This window comes from Scyliorhinus torazame, chromosome 15 (genome assembly GCF_047496885.1).
Source record: "Scyliorhinus torazame isolate Kashiwa2021f chromosome 15, sScyTor2.1, whole genome shotgun sequence".
Taxonomy (NCBI): domain Eukaryota; kingdom Metazoa; phylum Chordata; class Chondrichthyes; order Carcharhiniformes; family Scyliorhinidae; genus Scyliorhinus; species Scyliorhinus torazame.
The window spans coordinates 191,609,122-191,620,214 of NC_092721.1; positions in this window are offsets into that span (position 1 = coordinate 191,609,122).

An 11,093-nucleotide genomic window follows, 5' to 3' on the forward strand; every position below is an offset into this window, starting at 1 on the left:
TGCGCTAGCTGGATGTTGGGGGGCGTTGAAGTTGAACCTCTCCTTCAGGGACATTGCAGAGTTGATCGAGATGCTCACAACGCAATGTTTGTATGTTCAATGGCAGCAACCTCTGTAAACCCTTGGGTTCGCTCTAGCTTTTCTCTGTATGGCCAGGAGGAATAAGGTAGAAATACCTCTCTTTGAGAACCCTCAGCGACCTCCCTCGTGCAGCAGTGCATTGCAACATGCACGCTTTGTTGCTAATATCTCCAGCAGCAGCCTGCAGCTGTCTAAAAGCTCATCTGATCACATTCATAGCCACAGGCAAATACTCAAGAAGTGGGATTAGCCAGCCCTTCCTGCAAGCAGATTCTTTCAATCCCGCCGAAGTCGTACCCCGGTGTTCCCCGGAGGTGGGACTGGTGAGCCATGTAAAATGCTATCGATTGCGTCGGGACCCAATGATCCCACCAGACGCCAATGGCGGACCACCTGCATCACAGGACAACCTGCCATGGGGGGGACTGGGAAAATTCTGGCCTCAGATTGCAGTTGTGGCTGTAGCAGATTTCAATGGCAACCTCCTTAGTGAAGTACCAATGTCTCAAACATTGCCCCCTGAGCCCCACCCTGGGTGGATGTCTCCTCCAGCTGAGAGCAATTCCTTCATCAGGTCTAGCATGTGTGAGCTGAAAAGAGAATATGGAACTGCAGAATAGTTCATCTTAACACCAGGATCTACCTGCTCTGTTTGCTTCCAGCGGACATTAGGTGCATGTATGCTAACCCCTGCATCAATCGGAATACAGAGTATATAAACCACCATTTTGGACAATTAAGGGACCTCATGGTGATGGACAAAGCAGTGATAGTGGCAGTGGAGGAAAAGGCTCACGTTCGCACAAAGAGGTATCTTTTAGGCTGGAGCCCATTTTATTGCCATCCCCATATATGTTTGGAAACAGAGCGACCCAGGTTTGGTTGGCATGCGATGCTTTGCACCAGGTTTTTGGAATTAAAACAAAGTCTCTCTCAGTACCCTTCGATTTCTACATCAAAAGCCCCAGTGGGAATTTGGGCTTTTGTCATTGAAGCTTCAAAAGTGAGACACATCAGGAAGTCCTTTCAGTTAGCACAGAAGTAGAAAACCCCATCAGAAATTATCAGTCGCTATTCAGCGTACATATTAGCAGGAGCTTGTGGAGAGGGATTCCAGAAAACTATTGGGACAAAGCTTTGTGAAAGAACAGGCTTTGAGAGCCACTGCACTATTACCCTCACCTAATGGGCCGTAACTGCATACATGATGTATTCTGATGTGCCTCTCTGCTAGTAATTAAGGATGGAAGAGAGATGTCTAATTACAGTGGCAGCTCCAGTGGTATCCTTAAAATAGCAAACATGCTGATTAAATGTCCATATACCTTAAAGAGCAGTTCGGAGAAATAGCAATTTAAGGGGTAATGAAAAGGACTGTAAGGTATATCTCTGTTCGTATAAGTTTTTTTTTGGTCGAAATTTTCCTTTGACAACCAGCAGGAGAAGAAAGCCACATCTGAGGCTAACTTTCCGAAGCCTTGCGTGTGCCAACATACCTGACAGACCACAAGGGAATTGTTGGCCTTAGCTCAAACAAAAAGTTACGATGCACCTTCACAATAAGGAGTCATAAAATCTCTCCGACAATAAGAAATAAAGGTTTGCATTTATATAGCACCTTTCACAACCTCCCGAATGGCTTTACAGCCAATCGAGCGATTTTTAAGTTCCCGTGGTATTGCGAGCAATGATGAAGCCCAAGTGCAGGCTCCCACAAACAGCAACATGATAATAACCAGATAATGGGTTTTCTTTACCGATGTCACAAGTGGGACTCGGCGGACACTTGGCCCGTCAAGCGCGGAGAATCGCCAGGAGGGCTATGAAGAAAGGTTGAGTAGATTAGGATTGTTTTTGTTGGAAAATCGGAGGTTGAGGGGGGACCTGATTGAGGTCTACAAAATTATGAGAGGTATGGACAGGGTGGATAGCAACAAGCTTTTTCCAAGAGCGGGGGTGTCAATTACAAGGGGTCACGATTTCAAGGTGAGAGGGGGAAAGTTTAAGGGAGATGTGCGTGGAAAGTTTTTTATGCAGAGGGTGGTGGGTGCCTGGAACGCTTTGCCAGCAGAGGTGGTAGAGGTGGGCATGATAGCAAGATTTAAGATGCATCTAGACAGATATATGAACGGACGGGGAACAGAGGGAAGTAGATCCTTGGAAAATAGGCGACAGGTTTAGGTCAAGGATCTGGATCGGCGTAGGCTGGGAGGGCCGAAGGGCCTGTTCCTGTGCTGTAATTTTCTTTGTTTTTTGTTCTTATCACCTTCTGCTTCCTACCATTCAGCCAATTCTGGATCTAATTTGCCAAATTTTCATGGATCCCATGGGCTCCTACCTTCGCTATCAGTCTTCCATGTGGGACCTTATCAAAATCCTTACTGAAATCCAAGTAGATCACGTCAAAGCATTTTCCACATCTACACACCTGGTCACCTCTTCGGAAAATTCAACCAAGTTGGACAGACATGACCTCCCCTTAACAAACCATGCTGACTGATCTTGATTAATCCCTGCTTCTCCAAATGCAGATTCATTCTGTCTCTCAGAATTGCTTCCAATAGTTTCCCCACCACTGAGGTTAGACTGACTGGCCTGTAGTTTCCTGATTTATCCCTTCCTCCCTTTGAGAATAATGGTACCACATTGACTATCCTCCTGTCCTCCGGCACCTCACCTGTGGCCAGATAGCAATTGAAAATTATTGCCAGCAATCGTGCTATTTATTTCCTTGCCTCACTCAACAGCCTGGGATACATTTCATCTGACCCTGGAGATTTGTCTACTTTTAAGCCTGCCAGACAATTCAGAGCCTCCTCTCCGTTGATGTTAATTTCTTTACTTTTATAACAGTCCTTCTCCCTGATTTCTATATGTACACCGTCCCTCTCACTAGTGAACAACAACACAAAGTATTCATTTCGACCCCTATCTACGTCCTCCGGCTCCACACACAAGTTACCACTATGGTCTTAATGGGCCTACTCTTTCCCTAGTTATCTTTTCACCTTTAAGGAACTTGCAACACGGCTTAGGATTTTCCTTTATTTTACCTGCCTCTCTCCTTTCATGTCCCCTTTTTGTTCTCCTAATTTCGTTTTTCTTAACATACTAAATGGCGCAGTTACCATGAATTGTTTGCACCTGCCCGTTGAGTCTGTAACAGTTCAATCAGGCTGCAGAGCTGCTTCCAATGGGGCAGAAGCACTTGAACCATGGAAGCTTAAAGACACAAGGAGGCCACTCGACCTGCTAGCCGTTTGCTTGAGCAATCCAAAACTAATTCCACTGCCCCGTTCACTCGCCACGGCCCAGCACCTTTCTCTTCGATAAGTAACTTCTTCCTCTGTGATGACACAAATGGCACAAGTTTTCTCTGTCTGTCATGGCTGCAGGAGATTTCCTCATGTGGATTTGTGTGTTGGTGAAGACCTGAAGAAAAAATACGGGGCAGGGTTCTCCCAACTGAAAGGCAGAGTGTTGACCCCGTCGTAAAATCTGGAGAGTTTAACGATGCCGTCATCGGCCCGCTATGTGTAGCCCTACAGGAGGCCAGCACGGCACTGGAGCGACCTACGTCACTCCAGCTGTCGATACCAGCGTCAAATGGGCGCCGTGGGTCTGCGCATGCGAGCTGCGACCAGCGCGAATGCGCGCATGTGCACTGCGACCGCACGAATGCGCACATGCGCGGAAGCCTCCTTCTCCGTGGCGGCCCCGACGCAACATGGCGGAGGGCTACAGGGGCCAGCACGGAGCAAAAGAGGCCCCCGCCACGAGAGGCTGGCCCGCCGATCGGTAGGCCCCGATGGCGGGCCAGGCCACGGTGGAGGCCCCCCCAGGGTCGGACGAACCCCCCCCCCCCCAACCAGGTCACCCCAGACAGGATGGATGCCAAGGTCCCGCCAGGTAAGACCAGATGTGAACGCCGCCAGCGGGACTTGGGCTTTTTTGGGTGGCCATTCAGCCCATCCCGGGCGGAGAATCGCCGGGGGGGGGGGGCCGCGTAGAGCGGCTCCCGACCAGCGCCGTGCTGACCGCGTTGGTGCAAATGGCGGCGATTCTCCGGTGACCGGAGAATTGGTGGACTGGTGTCAGGGCGGCGTCACGCGAATCAGGCTCGGCCCAGTGATTCTCCGACCCGGCGTGGGCTGAGAAAATACCGCCTATGTTAACATTTATTTGGCTGCATCCTTCCATCCCTTAAAATCAAAATTCCAATGTTGAAAGTAGGGTGGGAGGATGTTCGTTTCTTTTGTTTCATTACTTTTATTATTTAAAGGGACGTGGACATTGCTGTCTTCGCAGCATTTTGGTGGCCATCCTTAATTGAACTTGGCCTCACCTTTCCCCATCTGTTAGGTAAATTGGACTTTCTAAATTCTCCCTCTGTGTACCCGAACAGGCGCCGGAATGTGGCGACGAGATGATTTTCACAGTAACTTCATTGCAGTGTTAATGTAAGCCTACTCGTGACAATAATAAGGATTATTATTATCATTACCCTCCTCCAAAACTACAACCTTCTGAGATCTCTGCGATCCTCCAGTGCTGCTCACTCTCTCTCGGGCATCTCTGATTTTCATCAGTCTGCTAGTGCCGGCCTCGCCTTCTGCCACTTTGGTCCTAAGCTCTGGAGTTTAATTCCTAACCTCTCCACCACTCTACATGTCTATCCTCTTTGCCATGATTGAATGGCGGAGCAGATTCGATGTGCCGAGTGGTCTAATTCTTCTCCGATATCTTAGGGCCCATCGAGTCTGCTCCGCCATTCAATCATGGCTGATATTTTTCTCATCCCCATTATCCTGCCTTCTCACCATAATCCCTGATCCCCTTATTACTCAAGAACCTATCTATCTCTGTCTTAAAGACACTCAGTGATTTGGCCTCCACAGCCTTCTGCGACAAAGAGTTCCACAGACTCACCACCCTCTGGCTGAAGAAATTCCTCCTCATCTCTGTTTTAAAGGATCGCCCCTTTAATCTGATATGGTGTCCTCTGGTTCTAGTTTTTCCTACAAGTGGAAACATCCTCTCCACGTCCACTCTATGCAGGCCTCGCAGTATCCTGTAAGTTTCAATAAGATCCCCCCTCATCCTTCTAAACTCCAACTAGTACAGACCCAGAGTCCTCAACCGTTCCTCATATGACAAGTTCTTCATTCCAGGGATCATTCTTGTGAACCTCCTCTGGACTCTTTCCAAGGCCAGCACATCCTTCCTTAGATACGGGGCCCAAAACTGCTCACAATACTCCAAATGGGGTCTGACCGAGCCTTATACAACCTCAGAAGTACATCCCTGCTCTTGCATTCTAGCCCTCTCGACATTAAACCTGCATCAACCATCCTAATCTTTCCCTCTGCAGCTTTGATTTCCTACATCTTAAGCACCTTGGGAAATCTTACGACACATAAATGCAGGTTGTAGCTGTTGTTGTACCTAGAACTCCCTGAAATGATTGCAGCACAAGATCATTCCGAGTCTGTGATAGCCAGGTGGTATGGGGGATGGGAATGCCATGTGGGGGTTGGTGCTCTCTTTGTCTATTGATGGAGATATTTCTGAGGCAGACTTTTGGAATGCAGAACTGCATCAATATCTGCTGTGTCTCACCAAGGAATACTGGTCGATGGCAATGTGCTGAAAAGAGAAAAAGCACATTATTCCTCAAGGGGTCATCATCCTTCAGCTCGATGGATGCAATGTTTTTTTTTGACAAGCATGAAGGAAAATTGCATCTGGTCACCATGTCAACAACATTGTAAGCACATCAAGCAGGCTTCATGGGACAGTTGTTTCAACAGAGATAATAAATAACCATTTGGTAGTACAGAGCTTGAGCATTGCTGAAAAAGACATCTTGTCGAGGTTTTTCAACTAGCACTCATCAGGACTCTGGCCACCATTATCGGGTGCATTCTCCATGGCAATGCCTCTAACAATCAGAGTCCACTTGCCAACCACTAAGCACCCTCTTCTCGTACAGCATAAAATTGTTTTTCCTGACGTTGGTATTCTTGTGATAATCCTGCTGAGTACAAAGCGAAAAGCTTCGGCAATTTTTTTCAGCAATGAGGAGATTTTAAGAAATGCATGCTATAAGTTGGGAAGCCGGCAAAGAGCCCCTGGCTATATACTTACAACTTTGCTAACACCTAGCTGATGCACTATCAATTACGACGAGACGAGAGTAGAATGTAATCGAGGCTTTATTACACAGAGATGTGCGGCCTCCTACAGCAGCTTACGAAATGGCAGTTGTTCGGAGAGCACAGACATTTATACTCTGCCTCCTGGGCGGAGCCAGCAGGCAGGATCTACCCCCGTACCTGTAGTACAGGGGCCTTACCGTAATAACCATATATACAATATAATACAACAGTGGTGACTACCACATTCACCCCCTGTTGAAAATGAGTCCAGCGGGTTGGGGGGTGGAAAACAATATACATACAGATCAGTTTTTAAATTACAAGGAAGGTTATAAATTTAGACGATTGGGCGCCTTGATCTGTCGTTGAGAGTGCCGCAGTGCTGATGGCGACTCAGGCGTCGGCTTGGTCTTCGGTGACTCTGGGAGCGTGTCAAAATCCTCTTCATCCCCAGGTGGGAGCAAGGGGAGGACGGATTGTCCTGGAGCGGTGGCTGTGGTGGGGTGCGCCGGGGGAGGGGAGGGTGGCGCTGGGGCAGGGAGAGTGGGTGCGTGGGGACCCAGCTGGTGCCAGATCTCTGAGGGAGACTGTGTCTTGGCGGCCACCGGGGTACGCTACGTAGGCGTACTGCGGGTTCGCATGGAGTACTCTCTCAACCAAAGGGTCCGCCTACATTGGCTGTACTCTCTCAACCAACGGGTCTGCCTTCTGGAGCTGCACGTGCTTGCGGAGGAGAACGGGTCCTGGAGCTGCCAGCCACATTGGGTGCGAAACCCCGGAGGTGGACTTCCTGGGGAAGGCATAGAGACGTTCATGGGGGTTTCGTTGGTCGGGGTGCACAGGAGTGACTGAATGGAGTGAGATGCGTCGGGGAGGACCTCCTGCCAGCGGGAGGCCGGGAGATTTCTGGACCGTAGGGCCAGCTGGGCGGCCCTCCAGGCCATCCCATTCTCCCGCTCCACCTGCCCGTTTCCCCTGGGTTGTAGCTGGTTGTCCAGCTCAAGGCAATGCCCCTGTTGAGCAGGTACTGGCTCTTTAAAAACTTACCTTGCAGGAAAAGCGGCCTTCATATTTTCGGCGGGAGCAGTGGCCAGGGGTCTGTCGGGAAGTTAAGTTTGCCTCTTTAAAAACTTATCTTGCAGGAAAAGCGGCCTTCATATTTTCGGCGGGAGCAGTGGCCAGGGGTCTGTCGGGAAGTTAAGTTTGCCTCTTTAAAAACTTACCTTGCAGGGGAAGCGGCCTTCAGATTTTCGGTGGGAGCAGTGGCCCGGGGTCTGTCGGGAAGGTAAGTTTATCTCTTTAAAAACTTTAAAAAACTTACCTTGAAGAGTGACATCACAGCAAAGCAGTGACCTGATTGGCTGGTAAGGAAAGTGCTCCAATTAGCAGTAGCTGGGAGAAATTTAATTCTTCGTGAGTTGGTAGATTTTTGTGATTGGTAAGTAAAATACTAATTCCTTTCACTTATTCATTATTTGATATTATATTTGTAATCAGTTAAGGTAAAGTGTAAAAATGGCAGAAGATCCCAGACCCATGTTATGCTCCTCGTGCTCAATGTGGGAGTTCAGGAGACTCCTTCATGTGCGGGAAGTGTGTCCAGCTGCAGCTCCTGTTAGACCGCATGACGGCTCTGGAGCTGCGGATGGACTCACTTTGGAGCATCCGCGATGCTGAGGAGGTTGTGGATAGCATGTTCAGTGAGTTGGTCACACCGCAGATTAGGATTGGTGAGGGAGACAGGGAATGGGTGACCAAAAGGCAGAGAAAGAGCAGGAAGGCAGTGAAGGTGTCCCCTGTGGTCATCTCCCTCCAAAACAGGTATACCGTTTTGGATACTGTTGGGGGAGATGACTCACCAGGGGAAGGCAGTAGTAGCCAGGCGCATGGCACTGTGGCTGGCTCTGCTGCACAGAAGGGCGGGAAAAAGACTGGCAGGGCTATGGTCATTGGGGATTCAATCGTAAGGGGAGTAGACAGGCGTTTCTGTGGTCGAAAACAAGACTCCCGAATGGTATGTTGCCTCCTGGGTGCACGGGTCAGGGATGTCTCAGATCGGCTGCAGGACATACTGAAGGGGAAGGGTGAACAGCCAGTTGTCGTGGTGCATATAGGCAACAACGATATAGGTAAAAAACGGGATGAGGTCCTACAATCAGAATTTAGGGAGTTAGGAGATAATTTAAAAAGTAGGACCTCAAAGGTAGTAATCTCAGGATTGCTACCAGTGCCACGAGACAGTCAGAGTCGAAATTCAAGAATAGTCAGAATGAACACGTGGCTTGAGAGATGGTGCAGGAGGGAGGGGTTCAGATTTTTGGGACATTGGAACCGGTTCTGGGGGCGGTGGGACCATTACAATTCGGATGGTCTACACCTGGGCAGGACTGAAACCAATGTCCTTGGGGGTGCTTTTGCTAACACTGTTGGGGAGGTTTTAAACTAATGTGGCAGAGGGATGGGAACCATATTAGGAAGTTAGAGGTCAGTAAAGAGGCAGCAACTAAAGTCAGTAAGGTACTAGATAATAAACTCAATGTGATTAAGGGGAAGAGTAGACAGGGAAGAAATGGTGAATGTAAAGGGACAGGTGGTTTGAGGTGCATTTGTTTTAATGCGAGAGTGTAGCAGGTAAGGAAGACAAATTTAGGACTTGGATTAGGACCTGGGAATATGATATTATTGGTATTACTGAGACTTGGTTGAGGGAAGGGCAAGACTGGCAACTAAATATCCCAGGGTATAGATGCTTCAGGAGGGATAGAGAGGGAGGTAAAAGGGGTGGAGGAGTTGCATTACTGGTCAGAGATGATATCACAGCTGTGATAAAGGAGGGCACGATGGAGGATTCGAGCACTGAGGCAATATGGGTAGAGCTAAGAAATAGGAAGGGTGCAGTAACATTGTTGGGACTTTACTACAGGCCTCCCAGAAGTGAGCGTGACGTAGAGGTACAAATATGTAAACAGATTATAGAAATGTGTAGGAGCAATAGGGTGGTCGTGATTGGAGATTTTAATATCCCCAACATTGAATGGGACTCATGTAATGTTGGAGGCGTAGATGGAGCAGAATTTGTAAGGAGCATCCAGGAGAGTTTTTTAGAGCAGTATGTAAATAGTCCAACTCGGGAAGGGACCATACTGGACCTGGTATTGGGGAATGATCCCGGCCAGGTGGTTGAAGTTTCAGTCGGTGATTACTTTGGGAATAGTGATCACAATTCCGTAAGTTTTAGAATACTCATGGACAAAGACGAGAGTGGTCCTAAAGGAAGAGTGCTAAATTGGGGAAAGGCCAAGTATAACAAAATTCGGCAGGAGCTAGGGAATGTGGATTGGGAGCAGCTGTTTAAGGGTAAATCCACGTTTGAAATGTGGGAGTCTTTTAAGGAAAGGTTGATTAGAGTGCAGGACAGACATATCCCTGTGAAAATGAGGGATAGAAATGGCATGATTAGGGAACCATGGATGGCGGGTTGAATTAAGATGAAAAAGGAAGCATACATAAGATCTAGGCGACTTAAAACTGATGAAGCTTTGGAGGAATATCGGGAAAGTAGGACAAATCTCAAACGTGCAATAAAGAGGGCTAAAAGGCCAACATGAAATATCTTTGGCTAACAGGGTTAAGGAAAATCCCAAAGCCTTTTATTCGTATATAAGGAGCAAGAGGGTAACTAGAGAAAGGATTGGCCCACTCAAAGACAAAAGAGGGAATTTATGCGTGGAGTCAGATATTTCCAGTCAATATTTGGAAAGTTTAAGTCCTCTATAACAACTACCCAGTTGATTTCGCTCCTATCCAGAATCATCTTTGCAATCCTTTCCTCTACTTCTCTGGAACTTTTCGGAGGCCTATTGAAAAGCCCTAACAGGGTGAACTCTCCTTTCCTGTTTCTACCTCAGCCCATACTACCTCAGTAGAGGTAGCACGGCAGCCTTGTGGATAGCACAATTGCTTCACAGCTCCAGGGTCCCAGGTTCGATTCCGGCTTGGGTCACTGTCTGTGCGGAGTCTGCACATCCTCCCCGTGTGTGCGTGGGTTTCCTCCGGGTGCTCCGGTTTCCTCCCACAGTCCAAAGATGTGCAGGTTAGGTGGATTGGCCATGATAAATTGCCCTTAATGTCCAAAATTGCCCTTAGTGTTGGGTGGGGTTACTGGGTTATGGGGATAGGGTGGCGGTGTTGACCTTGGGTAGGGTGCTCTTTCCAAGAGCCGGTGCAGACTCGATGGGCCGAATGGCCTCCTTCTGCAATGTAAATTCTATGATAGACGAGTCCTCATCAAACGTCCTTTCTGCCACCGTAATACTGTCCTTGACGAACAAAGCCACCCCTCCCCCTCTTTTACCACCTTCCCTGAGCTGACTGAAATATCTAAACCCCGGCACTTGCAACAACCATTCCTGTCCCTGCTCTATCCATGTCTCCGAAATGGCCACAACATCGAAGTCCCAGGTACCAACCCACGTCGCAAGTTCATTTGTTTTATTTGTATGTAAGGAGCAAGAGGATAACTAGAGAAAGGATTGGCCCACTCAAAGACAAAAGAGGGAATTTATGCGTGGAGTCAGAGGAAATGGGTGAGATTCTTAATGAGTACTTTGCATCGGTATTCACCAAGGAGAGGGACATGACGGATGTTGAGGCTAGGGATGGATGTTTAAATACTCTCGGTCAAGTCGGCATAAGGAAGGGGGAAGTTTTGGGTATTCTAAAAGGCATTTAGGTGGACAAGTCCCCAGGTCCGGATGAGATCTATCCCAGGTTACTGAGGGAAGCGAGGGACAAAATTGCTGGGGCCTTAACAGATACCTTTACAGCATCCTTGAGCACGGAGTTCCGGAGGAC